Source organism: Bos javanicus, chromosome 6 (assembly GCF_032452875.1).
Source record: "Bos javanicus breed banteng chromosome 6, ARS-OSU_banteng_1.0, whole genome shotgun sequence".
NCBI lineage: Eukaryota > Metazoa > Chordata > Mammalia > Artiodactyla > Bovidae > Bos > Bos javanicus.
In genome coordinates this window covers 42,229,426-42,256,023 of record NC_083873.1, presented here as the reverse complement: position 1 = coordinate 42,256,023, position 26,598 = coordinate 42,229,426, and positions in this window count along the sequence as shown.

The window sequence follows — 26,598 nt, the reverse complement described above, 5'->3', positions numbered from 1 at the left end:
AAATTATAGTAACTTCCTTAAGATCTTCTATATACATGATCATGTGGCCTACAAATACAGTTTTAACTCTAATGTGTATGTGTTTACTTTCTCTTGCCTCATTTCTAATATAAAGAAAAAGCATTTAGTCTTTCAACATTAACTATGTTAGGTATACAGTTTTTATAGCTCCCTTTATCAAGTTGAGACTATTCCTTTCTGTTCTTAAGGTGGAAATTTTGTTCATTGATATTATTATTTTCTTTTTTCCTAAGCATTTAGAGCTACAGTTTCTTCTAAATTTTATTTTAGCTTGTTCCTCACAATTTTTATGTTTTCTTTCATTTTTAGCTGTTTAAAATATTTAAAATTAAAAAAAAAATTTCTCATCATTTCTTTTTTGACCATGTGTTCCAGAGAAGTGTGTTGGGAGATTTTCCAGGTATCTTTACTATATTCCTAATTTAATTCCTTTGTCATCAGAGAACACACTTTGTATGTCTTAAGTCCTTTCAAATTTGACTTATTTTATACTCAGCATATGTCTTGTTGAATATTTAATGAACATGTGTAAAGAATGTACATTCTACTGCTGTTGGATAGAGTATTCTATAAATGTAAATTAGGTTAGTTAGATTGGTGGTATTTGAGATGTCCGTATTCCTGATTTCTGTCTGGTTGTTCTATCACTTGCTGAGAGAGAGGTATTGAAATCTTTAACCATGATTTTGGATTTGTCTACTTTTTCCCTTTCTGTCATTTTGTTGTTAATATATTTGAAACTTTGTAATTAGGTGCATACACACTAAGACTGGTATGTTCTTTGAATTAATTTGTTATAAAATATTTGTGTTTTTATTTCTGATTATTTTTATGATTTTCTTCTGTCATTGGTTTTCATAAATTTTATTATATGTTTGGTGTGGTTTTTGTTGTGTATGTATTTGTTGGATTTGTGCACTTTTTGTCTTCATAAAACTAATAAAATCTGTAGCCTTATTCCTTTGAATATTTTTCTTTGTCCTACCTATAAGTTAGTCCACAACTGCCCCCAAATCCTCAGAGTTCTGTGTCTTGTTTTGTTTTTTGTCGATTTTTCTCTCTCTTCTTCAGTTTGGATATTTCCTATTGCTTTATCTTCAAGTTCACTGATTTTTTCTTCTAGAGTTTCTAATCTCTCTTAAACTCATCCAGTGGATTATTTATTTTAGATACTGTATATTTTATCTCCAGAATTTAATTTGATTCTTCTTTGTATTTTTTCATTCTGTGTAGGTTTTTCTGTACAATATTAATTATATTTATAATAACTTTTAAGTCTCTGTAATTCCATCCTGTGAGTCATCTCCCATGATTTTTTTTTCTAATGACTGACTTTTCCCCTAGTTTTTGAAGTACATTTTTCATCTTCTCAGTTTATTAATTTTAACTGAAGTTTGTGCATTGTGATTCTTTGCTGTCGAGTGTCTGATTCTTTTGTCTTTAGGAGCATTCTTTTTTTTCTGGAAGACAGCTACATTGCTTGTAGATTTGTTCAATTCTTTAGATGGTTGTTTGTGAGGGCTTGTCTAGTGTACTCTTCACTGTAAGGCTGTTTTACCTCTACCACTTAGCAGTGACACTTCTCAGGTCTCCACTCTCAGTGGGCAGAGCTCTCAGTGGACAAAGTGGCCTGTCTACACTGGCAGGTTAAACTCAAACATCTCTCAGTCCTACACAAGAGGTGATCATTTCTCAGTTCTTTCCTGATTTGGTGAAATTTCAACCTAGGTGCATTAGGATCTAGAGAAGACTCCTATGCAGATTCCTGAAGCTCTTTCTTTGTGTAACAGCCTCCTCTCTGGTTCTTTCCAGAGAAAGAACCACATGAGCCTCTCTGAATTCCCAGCTTCCTTTCATGAACACAGTGACACTTCTGAGCTATACTTGGGTTCTCTCTTCCAACGTGGTCTGTAAAGTGCCTCCAGGCAGAAAGCTGGGGTGACTATTATTGCTCACTTTGATTGTTTTTTCTCCTTTGGGGAAGTCATAGTTTTATGCTTTATGTTCTCTAATGTCCAAAAACAGTTGTTTCACATATTTTATCCCTTTTTCTAGATCTTTATTATGGTAGACGAGTCTGATCCCAGTACTCTAGTGTAGGTAGAAGGGAAGACCTCATTCCATTAGACTTTAAGAGTAATTATTAAGTGTCTTTAAAATTTTCTCCAAGGTATATCAAACTGCTCAAAATACATTTACTATTCATAAGCAAAAATTTTATCAACTTTTGAAAATCAGAGGAGCTAATTGTGATAAAGCTATAGATCTTACAGTAGAAATGGAAGTCTCAGTAATTATCAAGAATGCTTTTATTAATGAGACAAAATCATATAATGAAGTACCATTAAACTGGTCATGGAAGCATAACTGTAGAGGATCTATGTAATTTTGCTATTCTCTTCTGAATTTAGCAAAACTTTTTTTTCTGTTGTCCATGGGAATTATAATAATGTCATTGATTTTCATATTTTTTAAAGGGTGAACTTGGTTATATTAGGGGGACTCATTAATTCTTGGTTTACATGGCTTTTAGAAACATACTTTTCTGGATAAATTTGACTAATTTGAATTGATATAAATTTCTTTTCTCTCCTTTTTTTAGTTTTAGTTAAAGACCCTAAGGGGACATATTTGGAATTATTCATTCATTTAGAGAAATCAAAGAAGGTCTGTGAGAGATTTGGTTTCTTTTCATCTTTAGTTTTAGAAATTGTATTTTCACAGATTTTGACAATATTGAACTCCTAATAAGTGAAAATATACAAGACTAGAATTTTTGTATGAATTTTAAAGCAAGTAGAATCTTTAAAGGATGTTATTAAAGATACAAAACAAACATAAACATTAAAAATGCTAATAAGTGTCCCAGATTCTGTATTTCTTATCATACTCATCCCTGTCATCTCATACCCAATAGAAATCTCTTAATGAACTGACCATAATATTAAAAACACACCTTCTACACTGCTGCCACTAGTACGGACACAATCATCCAAGAACAGTTGAAACCAGAACCAGGAACAAATTCAGCCAAGAATCAGATTTTGCACTCTCCAATTGCCCAGTTACTTAACCTGTGGCTCAATACAAGGAAGCATGTATGGAAAAATCATGGATATGACTTTTAGGGTGCAGAGTAAACCCAGATAATGTTCAAAGGACATGCACATACAGTAAATATCTTCAGATTTGGGGACTTCTCATCTTCCACAGCCACGTGTACCAATCCTTTATAATAAATTTCTCTCTCTCTCCCTTAGAGAGATACAGAGACATAGTCATGGATATACATCTATATATCTATATCATATTGGTTCTGTTTCCCTGGAAAACCGAGGTTAATGATAGCTTATGGTGAACGATGTTGGATTTGTAATCTCCAAAGAAGATTTAGCTTTGGGACCAGGGACCAGCTTGATCACTCAAGAGCTTTTGTGTAACAGAGTTTTATTAAAGTGAAAAAGGGAAAGAGAAAGTTTCTGACATAGACATCAGAAGGGGAACCCATTCCCACAGTATACAAGTTTTAAGATAAGATTAGTCAGAAGGTTCTTGTTAAGGAGAAATAAATCCTCGAGCAAGATACATTGTTATATTGACTAAGACCAAGCAATGTAGAAAAAAAATGTTTGTCTTTTTCTCCTTCTTGAGAGCCCTGGACTCCTTTATCCTTCTCCAGGGCCCTGGACCCCTTTCTTCTCCTCAGGGACCCAGGACTTCTCATCAACCTGCCTAGGAATTAACTCTCTTAGTACTACAAGTGCTGAGCCACTTCTGAGTATTAAGATTAGGACCATCCCAGGAATGGCAAAACACCAAGACAAAAGGACCTGGAATCACCATATTACCTTGTGGAACAGAGATTCCTGCCTACCCTGGACCACTTGCCACCTGAGCTGCTATATGACAGAGCCAGAATCTTCTGTCTTGTTGCAGCCATTGTGTTTGCTTCTCTGTTAGAGTTGCTTAGCTTATGCTCCAACATGGTGCCAACAGTCAACCTGGGTACATTTGTTCTTCTTCAGGTTAGTATTTTTCTTCCCTTAAGTTTGCATCATTGACTACAAAAATTGGGAAATTAGACTAGCTATGTGTCCATGGCCTCTTTGCCCAACTCTGTAACCCATCTGGATAGCTATAGTAGATTTGTAAAGAAATTCATGATGTGTTCTCACAGTTTGTAATTGTAATTCATGTACTTATTAATTCACACTTCTACTGTATAGTCATAAATGATTTGATTTAGGTCATACCTGGAACGACTAGTGGTTTTCCCTACTTTCTTCAATTTAAGCCTGAATTTTGCAATAAGGAGTTCATGATCTAAGCCACAGTCAGCTCCCAGTCTTGTTTTTGCTGACTGAATAGAATGTCTCTATCTTTGGCTGCAAAGATATAATCAATCTGATTTCAGTATTTACCATCTGGTGATGTCCATGTGTAGAGTCTTCTCTTGTGTTGTTGGAAGAGGGTGTTTGCTATGACCAGTGCATTCTTTTGGCAAAACTCTGTTAACCTTTGCCCTGATTCATTGTGTACTCCAAGGCCAAATTTGCCTGTTATTCCAGGTATCTCTTGACTTCCTACTTTTGCATGCTGCTGTTGCTGCTGCTGCTAAGTCGCTTCAGTCGTGTCCGACTCTGCGACCCCATAGACGGCAGCCCACCAGGCTCCCCCATCCCTGGATTCTCCAGGCTAGAACCCTGGAGTGGGTTGCCATTTCCTTCTCCAATGCATGAAAGTGAGAAGTGAAAGTGAAGTCACTCAGTTGTGTCTGGCTCTTAGCTACCCCATGGACTGCAGCCTATCAGGCTTCTCTGTCCATGGGATTTTTGAGGCAAGAGTACTGGAGTGGGATGTCATTGCCTTCTCCCCCTATAATGAAAAGGACATTTTTTTGGGTATTAGTTCTAGAAGGTCTTGTAGGTCTTCATGTAGTGGATTATACAGTGGAAGTGACAAATAGATTCAAGGGATTAGATCTGATAGAGTGACTGAGAACTATGGACAGAGGAGGTTCTTGACATTGTACAGTGCCGGGGTCCAGCCCCGGTGGATCCAGGGAATTCAAAGCGGGGACGGCGTCGGCGATCAGGAAACAATAGCTTATTTAAATGTTAATTAAAAATATAAAGAGTGGTTAAATAAGGATAGCTCAGTGAGAAAATTCAGTGGAGAAAAGAGGTTGAATAACTTGGTTTACGTGGAAAGCCAGTGAAATTCCAAGACAAGGAATTTGTGTCACCTACGTAGGCTGCAGGCGTCCTCCCGTTCTCCCGAAGGAGAGGAGACACTAAGGCCTCCCTGGTCAGATCTTAGAAGCCCAGGCATAATTAGTAGGCTTGACGAGCCTCCACGCTCCAGATGGGAATTCAGCCAGAAGGTGAGAGAAAGAACGACATGGGGAGACCAAGCTTCAGTGAACAAGGCCCGCACTTTATTTTCCAAAGTAGTTTTTATATCTCAAGTTGTGCATAGAGGACAACAAGGGAAGGAGTGGAGTCATGCAAGGACAGCAGTCCTTGATCCTTATCGAAGCCAGGCTTTCAAACTTATCATATGCAGAAGTTTAGGTGATTTACATCATCTTCTGGCCAGGAGGCCTGTTAACATTTTATGACCCTTTCTTCAGAAAACTTATTTTTCTCTAAAGGTGATTATTCTAAAGTCAGGTGCACCCTCCAAAAGCATTAGATAAAGTTGCATTTCTATAGGGCAAAGGTGTGGTGGGCTATGACAAGAAAAGAATTAACTCAAGGGTCCAAGGTTACAAACATTAAAGCTACTACTTACATTCCTATACACCAATTACATTAATCAATACACTCCCAGGGACACAGTAGGTAAGGGATATGGAAACTTAGCAGCAAACATTTGCCCAACAAGTGAAAAACCCTTCACCAATACAATTTCTAATTAATCTTTTAACTGCTCAAAGGAATCTGTATTTAGACAGTTTAGAACATCTCATGCCTCTCACGGTTGGGAGGCTGTGAACAATCACATGTGGCCGGAAGAACCTGTTCAGGCAGGCTAGAGGACTTCCAAAGGAGTTTGTAGGTTGAAACACTCTTGTCACGCCCAGGAACTTTATTAAATGAAGCTGTAAGTTAACTCTTTTTCAGAGAGAGGTGGTGGGGGACAGCCCTCCGGTAAAGTCAGAGGTGTAGGTGAGAGCACAAAGCAGTAAAGTAGGCAGACTCTGGTTATGGGGGTAGATACTCGAGAATTTCCAGGGGGACTCCTGAGGCTCGATCCTGCCTTTGCATATGCCGAGCCTCCTTCCTCATGACCTTTGCCATGGGCGGAGTTCCTCACGCTGGCTCCCAGCAGTACAGGAGACAGTGATCAAGAACATCCCCAGGAAAAAGAAATGCAAAAATGCAAAATGGTTGTCTCAGGGGGCCTTACAAATAGCTGTGAAAAGAAGAGAAGTGAAAGGCAAAGGAGAAAAGGAAAGATATACCTATTTGAATGCAGTTTCAAAGAACAGCAAGGAGAGAGAAAGTCTTCCTTAGTGATCAATGCAAAGAAATAGAGGAAAACAACAGAATGGGAAACACTAGAGATCTCTTCAAAAAAATTACAGATACCAAGGGAACATTCCATGCAAAGATGGGAACAATAAAGGACAGAAATGATAGGGACCTAACAGAAGCAGAAGATATTAAGAAGAGGTGGCAAGAATACACAGAAGAACTAAACTATACAAAATAGATCTTCATGACTCAGATAACCACGATGGTGTGGTCACTCACCTAGAGCCAGACATCTGGAATGTGAAGTCAAGTGGGCCTTAGGAAGCATCACTATGAACAAAGCTAGTGGAGGTGATGGAATTCCAGTTGAGCTATTTCAAATCCTAAAAGATGATGCTGTGAAAATGCTGCACTCAATACGCCGGCAAATTTGAAAAACTTGGCCATGGTCACAGGACTGGAAAAGGTCAGCTTTCATTTCAATCCCAAAGAATGACAATGCTAAAGAATGTTCAAACTACCGCACAGTTGCACACATCTCACACACTAGAAAAGTAATGCTCAAAATTCCCCAAGCCAGACTTCAAGTATGTGAAACATGAACTTCCAGATGTTCAAGCTGGATTTAGAAAAGGCAGAGGAACCAGAGATAAAATTGCCAACATCTGTTGGATCATTGAAAAAGCAAGATATTCCAGAAAAACATCTGCTTTATTGACTATGCCAAAGCCTTTGTGTAGATCACAACAAACTGGAAAATTCTTAAAGAGATGGGAATACCAGACCTGCCTCCTGAGAAATCTGTGTGCAGGTAAGAAGCAACAGTTAGAACCAGACGTGGAACAACAGACTGGTTCCAAATCGGAAAGAAGTATGTCAAGGTTATATATTGTCACCTTGCTTATGTAACTTATATGCAGTGTATATCACGTGAAATGCCAGGCTGGATGAAGCACAAGCTGGAACCACAATTTCCAGGGGAAATATCAATAACCTCAGATACACAGATGACACCACCCTTATGGCAGAAAGTGAAGAAGAACTAAAGAGCTTCTTGATGAAAGTGAAAGAGGAGAGTGAAAAAGTTGGCTTAAAACTCAACATTCAGAAAACTAAGATCCTGGCATCTGGTCCTTTCACTTCATGGCAAATAGATGGGGAAACAATGGAAACAGTGAGAGTTTTATTTTGGGGGCTCCAAAACCACTGCAGATGGTGACTGCAACCATGAAATTAAAAGACGCTTACTCCTAGGAAGGAAAGTTATGACAAATCTAGACAGCATATTAAAAAGCAGAGACATTACTTTGCCAACAAAGGTCCATCTAGTCAATGCTATGGTTTTTCCAGTAGTCCTTTATGGATATGAGAGTTGGATTATAAAGAAAGCTGAGCGCTGAAGAATTGATGCTTTTGAACTGTGGTGTTGGAGAAGACTCTTGATGTCCTTTGGACTGCAAGGAGATCCAATAAGTCCATCCTAAAGGAAATCAGTTCTGAATATTCTTTGGAAGGACTGATGCTGAAGCTGAAACTCCAATACTTTGGCCACCTGATGTGAAGAACTGACTCTTTTGAAAAGACCCTGATCCTGGGAAAGATTGAGGGCAGGAGGAGAGCGAACAACAGACGATGAGATGGTTGGATGGCATCATTGACTGGATGGATATGAGTTTGAGGAGGCTTCAGGAGTTGGTGATGCACAGGGAAGCCTGGTGTGCTGCAGTCCATGGGGTTGCAGTTTCTTTTCATTTGAAATATATTGCAAACTTCCAGTTTATATGCATTCATGGAATAGGGCCACAGTGTAAGTATCCTAAATTCAATTCAACCGGTGTTAATTGGGTAAGTATAATATGCAGGCATCCAGTTGGTCCTATTAGGGGACACAAAGTATTATAAAATAAATCTCTTGTCCTCACAGGGGTTAATATTTTAATGAGGGAGAAAGGATATTCATAATTTTACTATAATTTCCCCAAGTGGTTATTTCAATAAAAATAATAATATTCAGTTTTAGAGGGAAATGGACAATGATTATGCATTATCAAAAAATGATGCAAATGTTATTTCTATACAGTTTTTGGAATGCATGAAATTTTCATGGAATCACATGGAAAATTTTAAACCTGGGTGTATTCAGATGGCACAGAGAGGGAGATAGGAACATGACCTCAAAGGTAGAGAGTTGCTCTATGAAGTATGAAAAATCACTATTAAGGGCTGTAGTTGTTAACTGAGAGTTAACTTATTTACCTCCATTATAGCTTTCTTTCTTTCATTCTTTTTTAGGCATCTGTATCATCATACCTTTCTTTACTAAAGTTTTTCTATTCAAGTACTATGAGTAAGCCTTACTCAGCCAGAAATGATATACAGAATAATTAGCTTAGAGTTATAATATTTTCTTTCTGATTTCATGAGAAAGAGAAAAATAATTCTGATTAGACTCATACCTGGATTGGTAGAATCCTCATGATGCCTCAAATATAAGAAATGTTTGTTGTGACACATTATTTTGAGTGCAGTTTTTAACCTATAAATTTTCCTTTCTTCCTTTTGTTTGGTGGTATAATGGTTAGTGAAGTTTGCATATGCAACAAAGTCTATATGGTATGAAATTAAGTTCAAAAGGATGAAAAGATAAGAAGGCAAGTAGCAACAATCAGCTGCTATAAATTATAACTTCCTGGCCAAAGTGACTTGCAATGCAGGCAACTAAAATAAATTGTGAGTGAATCCATCAAACTGCTATTTGAGGAATTCTGAGGAATAGAAAATTCAGGAAGAATCAGAGTTGGGTAAGTTTATTTCTGATTTTTTTTTTTTTTTCAAGTGAGATCTTCCACACACTGTCAAGCTTACCCCCACTCAGAAGACAAGGAAAAGCCAAGACGTGACTGATCAACCAGTCCAGACACAATGAGGCACTTTTAGGATTAGACCATCTATTACTTACAGACAGTAGGGAGCTGAGTAAGCCGAGGAACTGGCGCCAAAGTCTTTGGCCCCTGCACCAAAACAGGAAGGGGCAATGAGTCCATCTCTGGGGTGTTCCATTGCTAAGTTGCCTGTGCTTCATGAGAACCCAGGAGATGATGAGAATCTGTCTCATAGTATCCTTTCAGGGAGGTAGGGAGTTAAGTGGGAGATGGCTTCCTAACAGCTCATTAGAGGCATCCAAAATTTTCTCCATTCCAGGATGGCGTTCAGCCAGGACTCAGGTAATCTACAGTTCAGGCTTTGTTTATACCAGTTCTTGCAAGGTTGCCAGGGCAAAGCTGTTCCTCTACACAAATCAATAAACTTGGATGGGTCTAGAGTAAAATCTTAAACATATTATTTACAAGTGAGATAACTTGTAAACACAAAGATAATGATGATGAAGATGCTGACAAGGTAAAATTTAATATAAATAAGTATGTAATTATGGCTTTGTTTCAGGGAACTGACTTTCCAAACTGAGAATAGAATGGGTTTAGCAGAAATCCTCAAAGAAATAGACTTAGGGGTTTACAAAACTCAAGGGTTTTATTGGATAACTTAATAAGAACATATTATGATTGGAGTGCCAAGAGAGTAAATGGGCTCTTAGGTCCTAGTATTAGGATATTGTTTTCAGCCCCATGGAAGTGATATGCTTTGTCTAACTCATGTACAGGAACATGACTAGGGGATCACTTGAAGAACACACAATTTAGGTTGAGGGGGCTGAAACCAACACTAGATAGGAAGTAAGGATTTTGTAGTTCAGAGGAGAATCAAGTGGAGTTATTATCATTGTTGTGAATTAGATTCCTGTCATGTTCTAGATACTGTTACATGCTTTACATGAATTATGAATGAAAGCCTCACAATACCAACAATGGCCATTATTACCCTCATTTTCCACGTGAGACAGTGAAGACTCCATGAGGTTAAATGGCTGCCCAAGGTTACCATGATGTTAACTAGTGCCCGAGCTGGGGTTTGAACTCAGGTGGACTACCCCAGCTTCACACTCCTATGCAGTATACTGTGATATCTCACTGACACTTGCCAGCATTTGAAGGGCTTTAATATTTAAAGGGAGTATTAAGGACTGAATGGTGTTCCCCCCAAATTTATATGGCAAACCTCTAACCCCCAATGTGACTGTGTTTGGAAATGGATCTTTAAAGAGCTAATGAATGTGGAGTTCCTAAGCCAATGGGACGGATGCCCTTTTAAGAAGAGATTCCAGGGGTCAGCACACAGAGAAATAGCCATGTGAAGGCACAGCGAGAAGGTGGTCTCAGCAAGCCAAGGCCTCAAGAGACACCAAACCTACCAACATCTTGATCCTGAACCTCAACCTCCAGAGCTATGAGAAAATACATTACTACCATTCCAGCTACTAAGTCTGTGGTGTTTTTATATGGTAGCTAGAGAACTAGCATAAGGGGTTAAATTAGTTTCATAATTGACAAGCAGTGAGCTGAAAGTATGAGATAGTGTGAGATAGTATGAGATGGGGGACCCTGGCCCTTGACCTAGTGACCTACAAGGACCCCAAGGAAAGTGTCAAAGTGGAAGCTGTAGAGAGACAACTTTAGACTATGACGGGAAGAACCTTCTTTAAAGGGGCTCCAAAAATATCCTTATTAAGTTGTCTTGGCTTTGAGATATTTCTGATTAAAATGAAATTGAATTGTATTTAGCCTGAATGAACTTTTATAGATGATGTTGATAAAAAGATTTAAATGTTCAACAATTGGTTGGACTAGATAATCAGGACTTCCCTGGTGGCTTAGTCAGTAAAGAATCCACCTGCAATGCAGGAGAATCCAGGCTCGATCCCTGGGTCGGGAAGATCCCCCAGAGAAGGAAATGGCTACCCACTCATATTCTTGCAGAATCCCATGGACAGAGGAGCCTGGTGGGCTACAGTCCATGGGGTTTCAAGAGTCAGACACAACTTAATGGCTATTCCACCACCAGATAATCTGTAAAGTCTCACAATTCATGCCTCTCTTATCTTTGCACTTTGTACCCACTGAGGTTTGTTTAGAAAGATATATTTTGTTAAAATACTTTTAGATTTACAAAAAATTGCAAGGACAGCACAGAGAGTCCCTTCATATCCACACCCAGTTTTTCCTTGTGTTACTGTCTCACATTATATGGTATTTGTCACAATTAATGAACCAATATCCCCACTGAACCTTCAAACTTCTTTTTTTTTTTGGAAAAAATTTCAACTTTGACTTTAGTTTAATCAAATGGAATCTTTTCTTTGTATTGAAAGTAACTATTGAAAATATAAAAATACCGGTTGCTTCTGAGAGTTCTATCTGGGCAAAAAAATTTGAGGAAAAAAGCGAAAACTCACTCCCCAAATTTTAGCCAAGTAGGCAGGACAAAAGCTTTAGAATCTTGAGAATTATTAGATAGCTCAAAAATGAAAACTGGGTAGAACTTGAGAAATATATGTGTTGGAGGGGAAAGAGCAACAAAATGCTGAGAGTTGCTCCTCTTCTCTTTTTATTTATTTTTTTGCTCATTTGTTAAAAAACACAGAAAAGCCATGGGAAAGCCAGATTTTATTTTGCTTTCTTTGTGCGTACATAGCAGTTGTCGCCCCCTAAGGAAAGGGGGAGAAATCTGGAAATTCTTCCTGACTGGCAGCAGAAGCTTCTCAGGCTGTTGGGGGAGGATTTCTGACTTTGTGTCCTGTCACACACACTGCAGCTCCTGGCATGAAGGTTCTGTAAGGGTCTTTCTCTGGACACCCTTTACCTGACACACCTTGACACATGAGCACAAGAGTAACTGTCTGACTCTTCCTTTAGGCACTATTTCTGTAGTAAGAATTTTTAGAATTAAAAACTATACAAGGAAGGATATAAAGATTTCATCCCATGATTCATTTATTTTCCTAGAGAATTAAATTATCACTGAAAAAAGTGTTTGAAAAATTATCACTGTCTCTCTATAGGTATTGGCATGTTAAAAACTTAGCCTAAAAGATGGTATCAGTTCAGTTCAGTTCAGTAGCTCAGTCGTGTCTGACTCTTTGTGACCCCATGAATCGCAGCACGCCACGCCTCCCTGTTCATCACCAACTCCTGGAATTCACTCAGACTCGCGTCCATCGAGTCGGTGATGCCATCCAGCCATCTCATCCTCTGTCGTCCCCTTCTCCTCCTGCCCACAATCCCTCCCAGCATCATCGTCTTTTCCAATGAGTCAACTCTTCACATGAGGTGGCCAAAGTATTGGAGTTTCAGATTTAGCATCAGTCCTTCCAATGAACACCCAGGACTGATCTCCTTTAGAATGGACAGGTTGGATCTCCTTGAAGTCCAAGGGATTCTCAAGAGTCTTCTCCAACACCACAGTTCAAAAGCATCAATTCTTCGGTGCTCAGCCTTCTTCACAGTCCAAGTCTTACATCCATACATGACCACAGGAAAAACCATAGCCTTGACTAGACGGACCTTTGTTGGCAAAGTAATGTCTCTGCTTTTCAATATGCTATCTAGGTTGGTCATAACTTTTCTTCCAAGGAGTAAGCGTCTTTTAATTTCATGGCTGCAGTCACCATCTGCAGTGATTTTGGAGCCCAAAAAGATAAAGTCTGACACTGTTTTCACTGTTTCCCCATCTATTTCCCATGCAGTGATGGGACCAGATGCAATGATCTTCGTTTTCTAAATGTTGAGCTTTAAGCCAACTTTTTCACCCTCCACTTTCACTTTCATCAAGAGGCTTTTTAGTTCCTCTTCACTTTCTGCCATAAGGGTGGTGTCATCTGCATATCTGAGGTTATTGATATTTCTCCTGGCAATCTTGATTTCAGCTTGTGCTTCTTCCAGTCCAGCGTTTCTCATGATGTACTCTGCATACAAGTTAAATAAGCAGGGTGACAATAGACAGCCTTGACGTACTCCTTTCCCTATTTGGAACCAGTCTGTTTTTCCATGTCCAGTTCTAACTTTTGCTTCCTGACCTGCATACAGGTTTCTCAAGAGGCAGGTTAGGCAGTCTGGTATTCCCATCACTTTAAGAATTTTCCAGAATTTGTGGTGGTCCACACAGTCAAAGGCTTTGGCATAGTCAATAAAGCAGAAGTAGATGTTTTTCTGGAACTCTCTTGCTTTTTCGATGATCCAGCGGATGTTGGCAATTTGATTTCTGGTTCCCCTGCCTTTTCTAAAACCAGCTTGAACATCTGAAAGTTCACAGTTCATGTATTGCTGAAGCCTGGCTTGGAGAATTTTGAGCATTATTTTACTAGCGTGTGCTGCTAAGCTCCTACGTCACTTCAGTCGTGTCTGACTCTGTGCAACACCATAGATCACAGCCCACAAGGCTCCCCCATCCCTGGGGTTCTCCAGGCAAGAGAACACTGGAGTGGGTTGCCATTTCCTTCTCCAATGCATGCAAGTGAAAAGTGAAAGTGAAGTTGCTCAGTCGTGTCTGACTCTTAGTGACCCCATGGACTGCAGCCTTCCAGGCTCCTCCATCCACAGGATTTTCCCGGCAAGAGTACTGGAGTGGGGTGCCATTGCCTTCTCCTCCTAGCGTATGAGATGAGTGCAATTGTGCAGTAGTTTGAGCATTCTTTGGCATTGCCTTTCTTGGGGATTGGAATCAAAACTGACCTTTTCCAGTCCTGTGGCCACTGCTGAGTTTTCCAAATTTGCTGGCATATTGAGTGCAGCACTTTCACAGTATCATCTTTCAGGATTTGAAATAGCTCAACTGGAATTCCATCACCTCCACTAGCTTTGTTCATAGTGATGCTTTCTAAGGCCCACTTGACTTCACATTCCAGGATGTCTGGCTCTAGGTGAGTGATCATACCATCGTGATTATCTTGGTTGTGAAGATCTTTTTTGTACAGTTCTTCTGTGTATTCTTGCCACCTCTACTTAATATCTTCTGCTTCTGTTAGGTCCATACCATTAGGAGGAGGCTATAGTATGTTTAAATGGCAGCATCCAGTTGGGCACTGAATTATGTGACACATCCTAAAGTAAAAGCTTTCTGCCCATTGATGGAAACTCAGACATCACTCCATTTAGCAGCCTTTCTTTTCCTCTAAAATGGCAAAGCTACCTCTTCACTTTGTCATAACAAAGATGATACCTGTTCCCAGGTAGTCACACTGGAGATGGCTAACATGTTCACCAAATTGGAAGACAAACACATTTTAATTCTACACAGACTTGTGCGGTAGCTAAGAAAAATATGAATAACCAGAGTTATAGATCCATAGTTGTGGAAGACCTTAATGATTGATTAAGATAGTCTAAAAGTATTTTTACATTAGCGATCAGCAGAATCAGCATTACCACCTATGAGACAAGATGGGAATCAGCAGATTCCATGAAAGTAAGACAAAGAAAGAGGAAGATTTATGCGTAACAGGACAAAAACGTGCCCCCAAACTCACCTGGATACAATTTTCATTAGTCCTTGAATGAGGAGGGATTAGATATTAAGTATAGCTCCTAAACATCTACTGTAAATATGTATTCTTACATTAACTATTGAATAAAAGGCAAGTGGTAAGTTCATTCCATATTTCAGATTCAGTCCTTAACTAATCCTTGTACTGGTTTCCAAAATCCCTTCATTGAATCCCTCAGCTACGATTGAGGGAGGCCCCTCGACTGTGTCCTCACACACTTAGCTGTCAGTCAATGGCTGGTCTGCACAGTAGGCAGAACCAGGTACGTGGCCATCTGTCTAGGTGCTCCCTGCGCAAAGCATCCATGTCAGGACACAGCCATACGACTCTCTGACATCTTTGATCTGCTTTTCTCAGGCTGTGGTGGGCGGATCATGTGCATCAGAATTCCCAGAGGGGCTTAATTAACATACAGACTCTAAGTCCCCCTTCCTGCATCCCGAGTATGAATCAAAATCTCTGGGAATGTCATTTTAAAGACAATTAACTGCTCTGAATGAGCAAACAAGAGATTGAGAACTACTGTTTCAGATTCTGCCAACATTAAAGGGAATGCTATAAAGAAATTCTTTGGGAAACCAAGAGATAATTGCCAGTTTTTAACATTTCCCCGGGAACTCTTCTATTTGTATCCATAAATGATTTTTTCAGGAAGGCTTCACTTGGATGTTGAAAATATTTATAGTATGTATAGGGAGGTTACCTATAATTACCTACCTGAGAACCCATATGACAGAACCATGCTATATATCTACAGATAATTTTTCTAATTGCTCAAGCAATGTGGAAAGCACTTACTTAAAAACTAAACTGAAGTCATACGACTGAGACAAATCTATTTTGTTGATTCCCACATTTCTCCATATATCTAAACCCAGTACACATTTCCACAGCAAGTTACATGTGGTTTTATAAATCATTAATGTAATCAGAGTAATGTACTAATGTTGTTCCACTCAGAATCTTACAGAAAATATTCTCTATGATTATGTTCACTTGACAGCAACAATTATACTGTGTACTTTTGTAGCAGGACTAATATATAAACCAAAAATCTTGACTTTTAATTCACTGACTTGTATGAAATACTCTTTCTCTACAAGGTCATAATATAAAACTATATATGTATTTTGAAATATAATCCAAAAGTATTGTGTTAGAAGAAACCATATTTCAGCAAAACTAAAAATATATTCTTGAAGTATGGTGTGATGATTAAAAGTATAGACTGTGGAACTAGAATTTCTAGACTCAAAATTCCAGTTCTCACACTTCTTAGCTGAATATCCTTGGACAAATAACTTCTCTATGCCTAAGTTTTCTTATCTGTAAAATAGCAAAAATAATTGCACTTCTCTTGTTGGTTTGCTGTGATGGTTACTTGAGTTTTATATATATGGCCAATAGGACTCAAAGTTAGTGTATTATTATTATTAATCTATTTGATGACATGCGAAAATTATGCTTCAAGTCATTAATCCATTTTTAGTGTATTTCCCTACCCCATTTTGCTCTTGAGGGTTCTTTTCAAAATTATTGAAATCAACAACCTAACATTGATTTCAGATGTATAATGTTATGATATGATATTGTATATATTGCAAAGTGATCACTGTAAGTTCAATTTGCATCTGTCACCATACATAGTCAACACCATTTTCCCTTGTGATGAGAACTTTCAAGAGCCATTCTCCTAGCTACTTTTAGCTATGCAAACAGTGAAAGTGAAAGAAAGTGAAAATTGCTTAGTGTGTTCAACTCTTTGCGACTCCGTGGACTATACAGTCCATGGAATTCTCCAGGCTAGAATACTGGAGTGGGTAGCCTATCCCTTCTCTAGGGGATCTTCCCGACCCAGGGATCAAACCCAGGTCTCCCACATTTCAGGCAGATTCTTTACCAGCTGAGCCATGAGGGAAGCCCAGGCAAACAGTAGTATTAATAACTGTGGTCACAATGTTGTACTTTTCACCCCCTGACTTATTCATGCAGTAAGTGCACATGTGTACATTTTGACCCCCTTCACCCGTTTCACTCACCCTCCCCCCAACTCTGGCAACCAGCAATCTGTTCTCTGTGTCTTATGAGGGTTCTCCCCCCACCCCTTCAGCCCATATCAATGCTGAAAAAAAGATTAAAAGTTACCATTGACTTGAATGCTAAAGGAGGACTCTTGGGTCAGTTTTTATATTGTCAGTGAGAAGCTTGAGGGCTTGGGGCTGGGGAAAGGCCATAATGGTGACTAGAGGGAAAGAACTGGAGGAAGAGATTGGGAGTCCGCGGAGTTGGAGGGAAAGAAAAGGCCCTTCATCTGGAGACGACTCCCAGTGAACACGCCATCTGTTGTGGACACCTGTCCTTCGCATCCCACAGGCAAACTGCTCCCCAGCATCCCTGACACATAGAAGCTTCTGCTAACAGGCTGGGGAACCTGGCCACCCTGCATGAGTTTAGGTGTTTGAAGGGAGAACCTCAACCTTACAGACTCAGTTGTGTATTGAGCCAGTGGGGATGTCCCTAAGAATGGAGCAGTGAACAGACAATTGCTGTTACAATTCAGATACATGCATCTACCTACGTACTGGAAAAATGCTACATTGCAAAAAGGTCAAGCTGGAGTTTGGGTGTTTTTAATTTCCATAGTCTAGAATTATGAGAATTAGGTGGCTACACTGATTAATTATAGAGTAGTTTTGAGTAGAGTAAAAAAAAAGTTCCTGCTCAAATAATTCTTCTCTAGAACTTTTAATATTTCCCTCTTAAATGAATCATTTCCCTTTGTCCTTTAACAAAGACAGGCTTTTAAAAAAATCTCACAAATTTTTTTCTCATGACATAAATCTCAACCTCCCACCACCAGTAACCATGTTTCATAGTTTCTATTTGCACTTGGGATGACTAGTATCACACTGTGAGTTTCATATTTCCACTATTCGCTCCTACATCTGTACATAGACTTAAATGTGGGAGTATATGAAATTAAAAGATGCTTACTCCTTGGAAGGAAAGTTATGACCAACCTAGATAGCATATTCAAAAACAGAGACATTACTTTGCCAACAAAGGTTCGTCTAGTCAAGGCTATGGTTTTTCCTGTGGTCATGTATGGATATGAGAGTTGGACTGTGAAGAAGGCTGAGCGCCGAAGAATTGATGCTTTTGAACTGTGGTGTTGGAGAAGACTCTTGAGAATCCCTTGGACTGCAAGGAGATCCAACCAGTCCATTCTGAAGATCAGCCCTGGGATTTCTTTGGAAGGAATGATGCTAAAGCTGAAACTCCAGTACTTTGGCCACCTCATGTGAAGAGTTGACTCATTGGAAAAGACTCTGATGCTGGGAGGGATTGGGGGCAAGAGGAGAAGGGGATGACAGAGGATGAGATGGCTGGATGGCATCACTGACTCGATGGACGTGAGTCTCAGTGAACTCCGGGAGTTGGTGATGGACAGGGAGGCCTGGCGTGCTGCGATTCATGGGGTCTCAGAGAGTCAGACACGACTGAGCGACTGATCTGATCTGATCTGATCTGATGATAATGTTTGGAAAATTGCATTTCCCAAATTAATTAAGCCCTTATCTGTTCAAGTCGATTTCACTCATTGCTTTCCTTGACTTTTCAGAAATATCTGACACCAATTCCCTTGTCCACTTTTCTTGAAATTATCTTCCTTTCCAACATAGTAATATGATGATTTTCTTTTTTTCTTTGTAACTCCTTTGTGGAATCTTAGGGGTCATCCTTGACCTCAAGAAACATAGTCTAGTGTAAAAACCAACATTCTGATGGACACTGCTGAGTGGCTGACCCAGTCTCAGTGCATAAACCTCTTCTCCTCAGCCATTTTCCTTTATATAATCTACTAGACATCTATGGGGTCGCACAGAGTCGGACATGACTGAAGCAACTTAGCAGCAGCAGCAGCAGTACACAATTAAGTATAAAATCTGTAAGCAGTAAAACTATCTACCAAAAGAGCAGGGGTGGGGAGAAGCCATTTAAATGGCAGAGATGGGGAAGCTTTCTATAGGAGGTGACACTTGGATGAACATCTAAAGATGCAGAAATTTCAACAGTAAGAAGTAAAGATATTCCACATGGATGAAACTACTAGAGCAGTGGCACAGAAACAGAAAAATACTAAAATTCTTAACAGTTCTAGGATGAAGAATGATCACCAGGATGAAGTGACAGATGTGAACCTTGGTAGACTGGGGGTGGGGTGGGGAACACGTAGATCATAGATAAATGCTATGGAATCTGGTTGGCTTTATTTAGATAAAAGGGAGTCTTTGACAGTTTAGGGAGAGGAGTGTCACAATAGAGCTATGTATTAGAGAGCTCAAGTATCAGTGTGGAGAACACAGTGGAGGATGAGAGAGTAGAGGCGGGGCATCCTTTTAAAAATATCTCATTTAATATCAGTCATACATTATTCTCCCATATTTCTATGCTAAATATTTAGTCATGCCTTGCCTTCTAAGAGCATAAGCTCTTTAAGGCAAGAGCCATATCATGTTTTTCTTTCAAGTATACTATCCCAGATATTATCACCCTGCCTTGTAAATTATCTTCATAATTTTCATTGTTATATTAAGTAACACTGAGCATTTGCCACATACCAGTTGTTTGTGTCTAGTCACTAAGTTGTGTCTGACTCTTTTGCTTCCCCAAGGACTATAGCCTACCAGGCTCCTCTGTTCGTAGGATTTCCTAGGCAAGAACACTAGAGTAGGTTGCCATTTCCTTCTGCACATACCAGACACTATGCAAAATCAATTACATGCATTATCTCACTTAATCTTTAAATATGACTGTCTCCAATTTACACATGTGTAAACAGGGACTTAGAGAACTTAGTCCTTTGCTCCAAAGCATGGAGATGGTAACCAGTAGAGCCAGGTTTCAAAACAAGTTCTCTGTGACTTCAAAGTTATTAACAACAATGTACAATGGACTCCCATGGTGGCCAGTCAATGAATACTTTTAAATGGTTGGGTAAATAAAAATGGGGGATCACAGAATGAAGACACCAACTCGTCATTTGAGTTGATCTATATAGGCAGTTAAACATATCCATTCATATTGGGAATATAGCATGTGTTTGAATTGTGCAAAGCATCTCCTGTATTTTTAAAACAATAAGTTTAATAAACAATGGTATAAAATATTACTCATGTAAATGAACATCATTTACATGATGGAACATGGTTGCATCATCCTGGAACCAAGTAATAAATAATGTCAGAACTGTATCCATATTCCCTAATGTCTCTTTTCCTATTCCTGTGTATCCCCAGAGTTTAATATGCTTTTATTCCTATCATTCCATAAACTATAGCAATTTGGGATGGGACTTTTCTTCAATCTACTGGTGTTTTCTTTGACTAAACACGTGGGAATTTATGTCCTCCTGGGTTGAAACTTTGCTGATGACTCTTTGCCAATGAATTTGAGAGTCAAGTACACTTGACTCAGATAACTCTAAGAATAACTTCCTTTCTAAATAGCATTGAAACATGTATATTACCATATGTAAAACAGGTGACCAGTGTGAGTTCGATGCATGAAACAGGGCATTCAAAGCTGGTGCTCTGGGACAACCTAGAAGAATGGAGTGGGGAGGGAGGTGGGAGGGGAGCTCAGGATGGGCAGAACACACATATACCTGTGGCCAATTTTTGTTGATGTATGGCAAAAACCATCACAATATTGTAAAGTGATTATCCTCCAATTAAAATAAATTAATTAAAAAAAAACTTCCTCTCTAGAGTTTACCATAGGAGCAAACTGAAGCTACCCTGTGCCAGACTTTGAGATCACACCTTTATTTGACTTCATTCCCTTCACTTCCTTGCCTTCTTCAGCCTTTTATTGGTTTCGCTAATGAGATTTCCTTGATAAATCACTTGCATATGAACCTTCATCTCAGGATCTGCTTCTGGGGATATTGACATATGAAAAATGATACATTAAAATCTACTGAATATGTTAATGTTTCCCTTTAAAATAAATAATGGTTTCATTTCAATACTTAACATGGTGCCTTCTTCATTTTAGGTGGGAAAAAATCATCAACAGTATCATGTTAGGATGCCCTCTGTTATCACTTAACTCTTTATGAGATTTGATTTTACTTATGATAATTTTCATAGCAAACTACATGGAAGAAAAGTTTTCTGCTGTGTTCCTGTATAAAAGTGCAACTTATAGACATTTCGTTGTATGAAAACTAGAAATTGCCTTAAAATTTTCACTATTGAATTTCTAGGAGTTTTATTTTCTAAGTTCTTAAATTATATTCTAAATATAGAAAACGTGCTTTAAGTGGGTACATTTTGAATTCATATGGTTCATATCATTCCATTTCTTCTAGCATTATGAGCAAAGCATTAATATGTTTCTTTTCTTCATTTTCCAAGCTGAACATTTTATTTCCTCCAGCAGGATCATAGATAAGCACATCATTCCAAATTTAGTACACTGGAAACCTCTCATGTTTAAATCATAGATGGTTTTTATGGGCTTTGTACCTTTTACTAATTTATCCCACAGTTTGCTTCAGGTAACATTCTGAATGATGGCAGTTTCTTCTGCATCCAGACTGGTGATGGTGTTGAAATCTCCAAATGGCCAGGTCATAAATATGTCTTGTATTCTTTAAATAGACTCAATAGTCCTCATGATTTGCAAACTCACTGGCCGCTCTTCCCTCCAGTCACCTTCCTTAAGTTGTAAGTGACTCATGTGACCCCATCTTCATCTAATCCTACTTATGTGACTGACTACTGCTGACATGGAATAAAGCTACCTAACCTAGAAATTCTCTTTGAACTTGTAATGAAAATAGACATGGGAATTTTTAGCTGAAGATATATTTTTATATTTAAGCCCTTTGAGATACATCATGTTAACTAATTCCTCTGTCTTGGAGATTATATATTGAATCCAGATTAGAGTGTACTCTAAAGCCTTTAAGTGGAGTGAATGTTCTTCTCTTAAGTGTTAGCTGACCCTCCAGATAGAAGGCCAGGGTGTGGGAATGCAGAGAACCTACTGTAAGATGGAGAAGCAGATGGAAGACAGAAGACTGATATGCAAAAATGACCAAGGAGAAATCTATCACCAAATTCCAGGGCCTATTGGATGCTGGGCGAGAAAGATGAAGCTAAAAGGGCAGAAACTGAGGAAAAGGTGAAGGAAGAAGCAGGAATGAGGAAGAGGTGGACTTTTCCAGTGTTCTGAGCTGAGATGACTGCCTTCTGATGCCTTGGTGGTTTGATCCATGTTAAAACTGCGGGATCAGGCAAACAAGTACTATATTAAAATCCTCTTATACAACAATTAAGAATGATTCACTCTTTATAATTGAAGGGCACTGCAGTAGGCAACGGGGTTGCAAATAATAATAATGATCATCATCATCATTGTGATAATAGTAACAAAAATAGCTCGCACTCCCATAGAGCTTACTTGTATGGTGTATATTATGTGCCAGATTCTTCCCTAAGGGCTTCACATATATTAACTCCTTGCAACAACTCTATGGGGGTGCTTCCATTCTCTTATTTATTTACTTTTTTGTTTTTCAGGTGCTACTGTTCTAATTACCATCTTATGAATGATGAATCAGAAATACAAAGAGGTAGAGCCCTTTGCTCAGTGTCACTCAGCAGGTAAGAAGCAGAGCCACAATTTGAATCCCAGGAAGTATGGATTCAGGATCTGCAATAAACTGCCTTCAAATAAGGTGCTGTTAGATGGAGAGGCAGGAAATGTCTATAACCATATAAATGACCATAAAACCCATTTTGTCCTAAATATTAAGTTAATGCTACACACAGTGGATGCCTCAGAGGGCTGGAGCTGGGAGCCAGTGTTGTGGTTGGCTATTTGTACAAGTTATAGAACATCCAGGAGTCAAATACCAAACCCAGACTTTGAGAAACAAAGGGGGTTCACTGGTGACATAACTTAAAAACCGCAGAGTTTTGGCATGACTGTCATAGAATGCAAATGATATTATCAAAATATTCTCTCCCTTATTTTGGGTTTTTTTTTCTTCTGTCAGCTTAATCTCAGCAAAGTCCTCTTCATGTGGGCCAGATTGCTCCTAGCAACTTCAGAATTACATTCTGCCTGTTTACCAGTAAGGAGGTTGTCCTCTTCGGTGTTTCTAGAAACATTTCCAGGATTGATACTCACAGATTCTAATTTCCATGGCTTTAGTGATGTATCTGCTTCCTGAACCAATTACTGTGCGTGGTCTGGTTTATTTATTCATTCCTCACACCAGAAGTGTGCTCCTCTGAATCTGTATGGATTAATAGCCTAGGAGAGGTGGTTTCCCAAAGGAAAATCTAAGTGCAGTTGGTGAAGGAAAGGGAAATGATGAACTTTGGAAGAAAATAAAGCAAAACAACAGATCCCTTGTCCCTATATTACCATGGGACATTGTATTGACTAACCAGGTTAAGTACACATATGACTATAGAGAAGGTAAAGCTGAAATTTTTTATTTTGGCCAGATTATGGAGAGACTAAGATATATGTAGATTTTATTTTGTAGGCAATGGATAGATAACCATTGCATGTATTTCTGCAGTGAAGTAAGTAAATCCAAAACTAATGTAAGATAATTAATCTAGAAGAGATAGCTAGGCAATCATGGGTTCCCAAATCATTTACTAATTTCATGAGATTTTTAGAGGAAATCATACAATATATTAGATTGATATATTGATAAATTCATGTTCATCAAACTCAAGTGGATACACAACACTGCTCTGAAAATCTTATTTCACTGTCTTGAGCAATGGTCACTTTCTGAGATGGGTATTTCATACTGTTCCCTCCATTGTCTAAACTCTAATCCTTTCTCTTGCCCTTCAGGCCTTTCTGAAGGCCTCCATCCTGACAGCCACCACATCAGTTCAAATTCTCTTTCACTCCCACTTGAACTGTTGCAGTATCTCATTAGAGGCTAATGCCACCCTGGTTTTGTTATGGCCCCATTCCATGGCTTTAACCCTTGGTGATGGGTACTAGGTCCTAGGTGTGATGTAGTGGAGTCGATCATTAAAAAATCACTTAATGAAGTCCCACAGTAGAGGAAAGGTAAGGAACAAAAAGGTGAATGAGGGAATATTGAGCTTGTTTTTTGGCTGAAGAGAGGAAACCAATAGAGAGAATTATGATGCAAAGAAAAAGAAGGGAAATATTTAATGGACCAAGGCCCCATAGTGTAGAAATGTATTTCAGTAAAGACATCTTCTTACTCTGAAACAGCTGAGAAGTAACAAGGATTTGTTGAGTGTTGTATTGACAAATCGATGCACTTACCTGTTCTGCTGGCTTCCTACCCTGAACTCAAATCTGAAGATGCTATGGGGGTGAGTAGGTACTAGACAAATTTATTCAATACTTTAATTACTTCCTAGGCCTTTCTATGCCTATTGGAATTTGACTGTGACCCACTGAATGTGAATCATTGTGGAATGTACATTGTATTAGAAACTGAAAAACTAAAGGCAATTTAAGTCAAAACCACAATGAGTTATTACATCTGTCAGAATGGCTGTCATCAGAAAGAACACGTAACAAGTATTAGGGAGGATGGGGAGGAAAGGGAACCCTCCCTCACTGTTGGTAAGGATGTGACTTGGTGTAGTCACTGTGTAAAACAGTAGAGAGGTTTCTCAAAGAACTAAAAACAGAACTACCATATGATCCAGCAACTCCACTCCTGGGTATATATCTGAAGATGTAAAAATAATAATTAAAAAAGATACATATACCGCAATGTTCATAGCACTATTATTTACAATGGCAATGAAATGGAAGCAAACTATGTGTGTATCAACAGATGAGTAGATAAAGAAGATGCAGTATGACAATGGAATACTACTGAGTCATACAAAGGAATGAAATCTTGCCATTTGCATCAACATGGATGGACTTAGAGTTCATTATGCTAAACGAAATGTCAGACAGAGAAGAACAAATACTGTATGATATTGCTTATATGTGGAATCTAAAAAATACAACAAACTACCGTTATTAACTTGATGGCTTATTGTTTATGCCTGAACCATTGCAAACCCACAGACTCAGTTCATCTTTGGGCAGGGTTCTTGGTATACAGTTTTTTGTAAACAACAGGTATGAATCTTTAGTTTTGGAGTAAAAGTTGTAATGTTTAAATGGTGCTGAATTTCAGCTTAGTTTGGGAGCACTGAACATTAGAAGCAGGCAAAGAGATTGGGATCAACAGCAACACTGCATATAAAAGGACAATAGAGTTGTGAATCCACTCTACTTCAGTTTCAAAAATGACAGAGGTAGTATACTAGTTTCTTAGAAACTTATTGATCAAACAGACATTAGCAAGCTAGAAAGTTTGAATAACATAGTTAATATATCCAGGATAATAGATTTATACAGAAATAGAAATGTAATATATGCATAGAAAATTTTTGGCATTGTTAAATCTTCATAAAACATTAACAAAACTGTATAAATACTATGTGACAAAGAAATTTCAATAAATAAAAGAATACCACACAAAATAATTCAATCAGATTAGAAATCAGTAGCAAAAGGAAAAATAGAAAATTGGCACATGTTTAGAAACTAAAATCATACCATTCAATATCCTTGTGTAGATATTTCATAATTAGAATCATTATGAATTATCATTCATAAATTATTAGTACTAATAATTTCATAATCTGAACAAATACATGAAATTGTTACATGATAAAATTTATGGCATATAGTTAGAGGTAGTATTCAGTAGAAAAGTTAGAGCTTTAAAACATTTGCTACAGTAAAAACAAAAGTCAAATGAACTGATTGGTCTTCTATAGAAAGAATTAATAATGTATGAAAGAGTTAAGCCTGAGTAAGAAGTAAACAAGAAAATTAAAATTATGACAATAATTTTTATATGTAGCATTTATTGACCCATTCTAATGTTTTACTAACTTGAGTCACAATAATAAAGACAAATGCAGAAATTAATGAAATTGAGTAAAAATGGTATAGAACATTAATCAAACCGAGTTTAGCCATTTTAAAATATAAATTAATTTAAATTGAATAAAATCATTTTTCTGTTGAGCTTTATCAAATTATCAAGGAAAAGATAATTCCTACCTTACTAATTTTTTTTAGAAAGCAGATATATGCCCAATTCATAGTATAACTGGCTAGAAAAACCATTCTTCCAAACATGAAGATGATATGAAAAAGAAAATTTTAGGCCCCTTGCACTTAGAAATGTAAGTGCTAAAATGTAGTAAGATACTAATTAAATCTAACAATGTAACGTATCATGATTAAGTAGAATTTATTCTAGGGATTCAAATGTGATTTAATAACAGAGTTTCTATGCTAATGGATTAAAGAAAAAAAATCACATTAATTGAAATAAAAATGGTATGCTGTGCTGTGCTATGCTATGCTAAGTCACTTCAGTCGTGTCCAACTCTGTGTGACCCCATAGACAGCAGCCCACTAGGCTCCCCGTCCCTGGGATTCTCCGGGCAAGAACACTGGAGTGGGTTGCCATTTCCTTCTCCAATGCATGAAAGTGAAAAGTGAAAGTGAAGTATAGAAAATGTATTTGATAGCATCCAATTACTGTTTGTGATTTAAAAG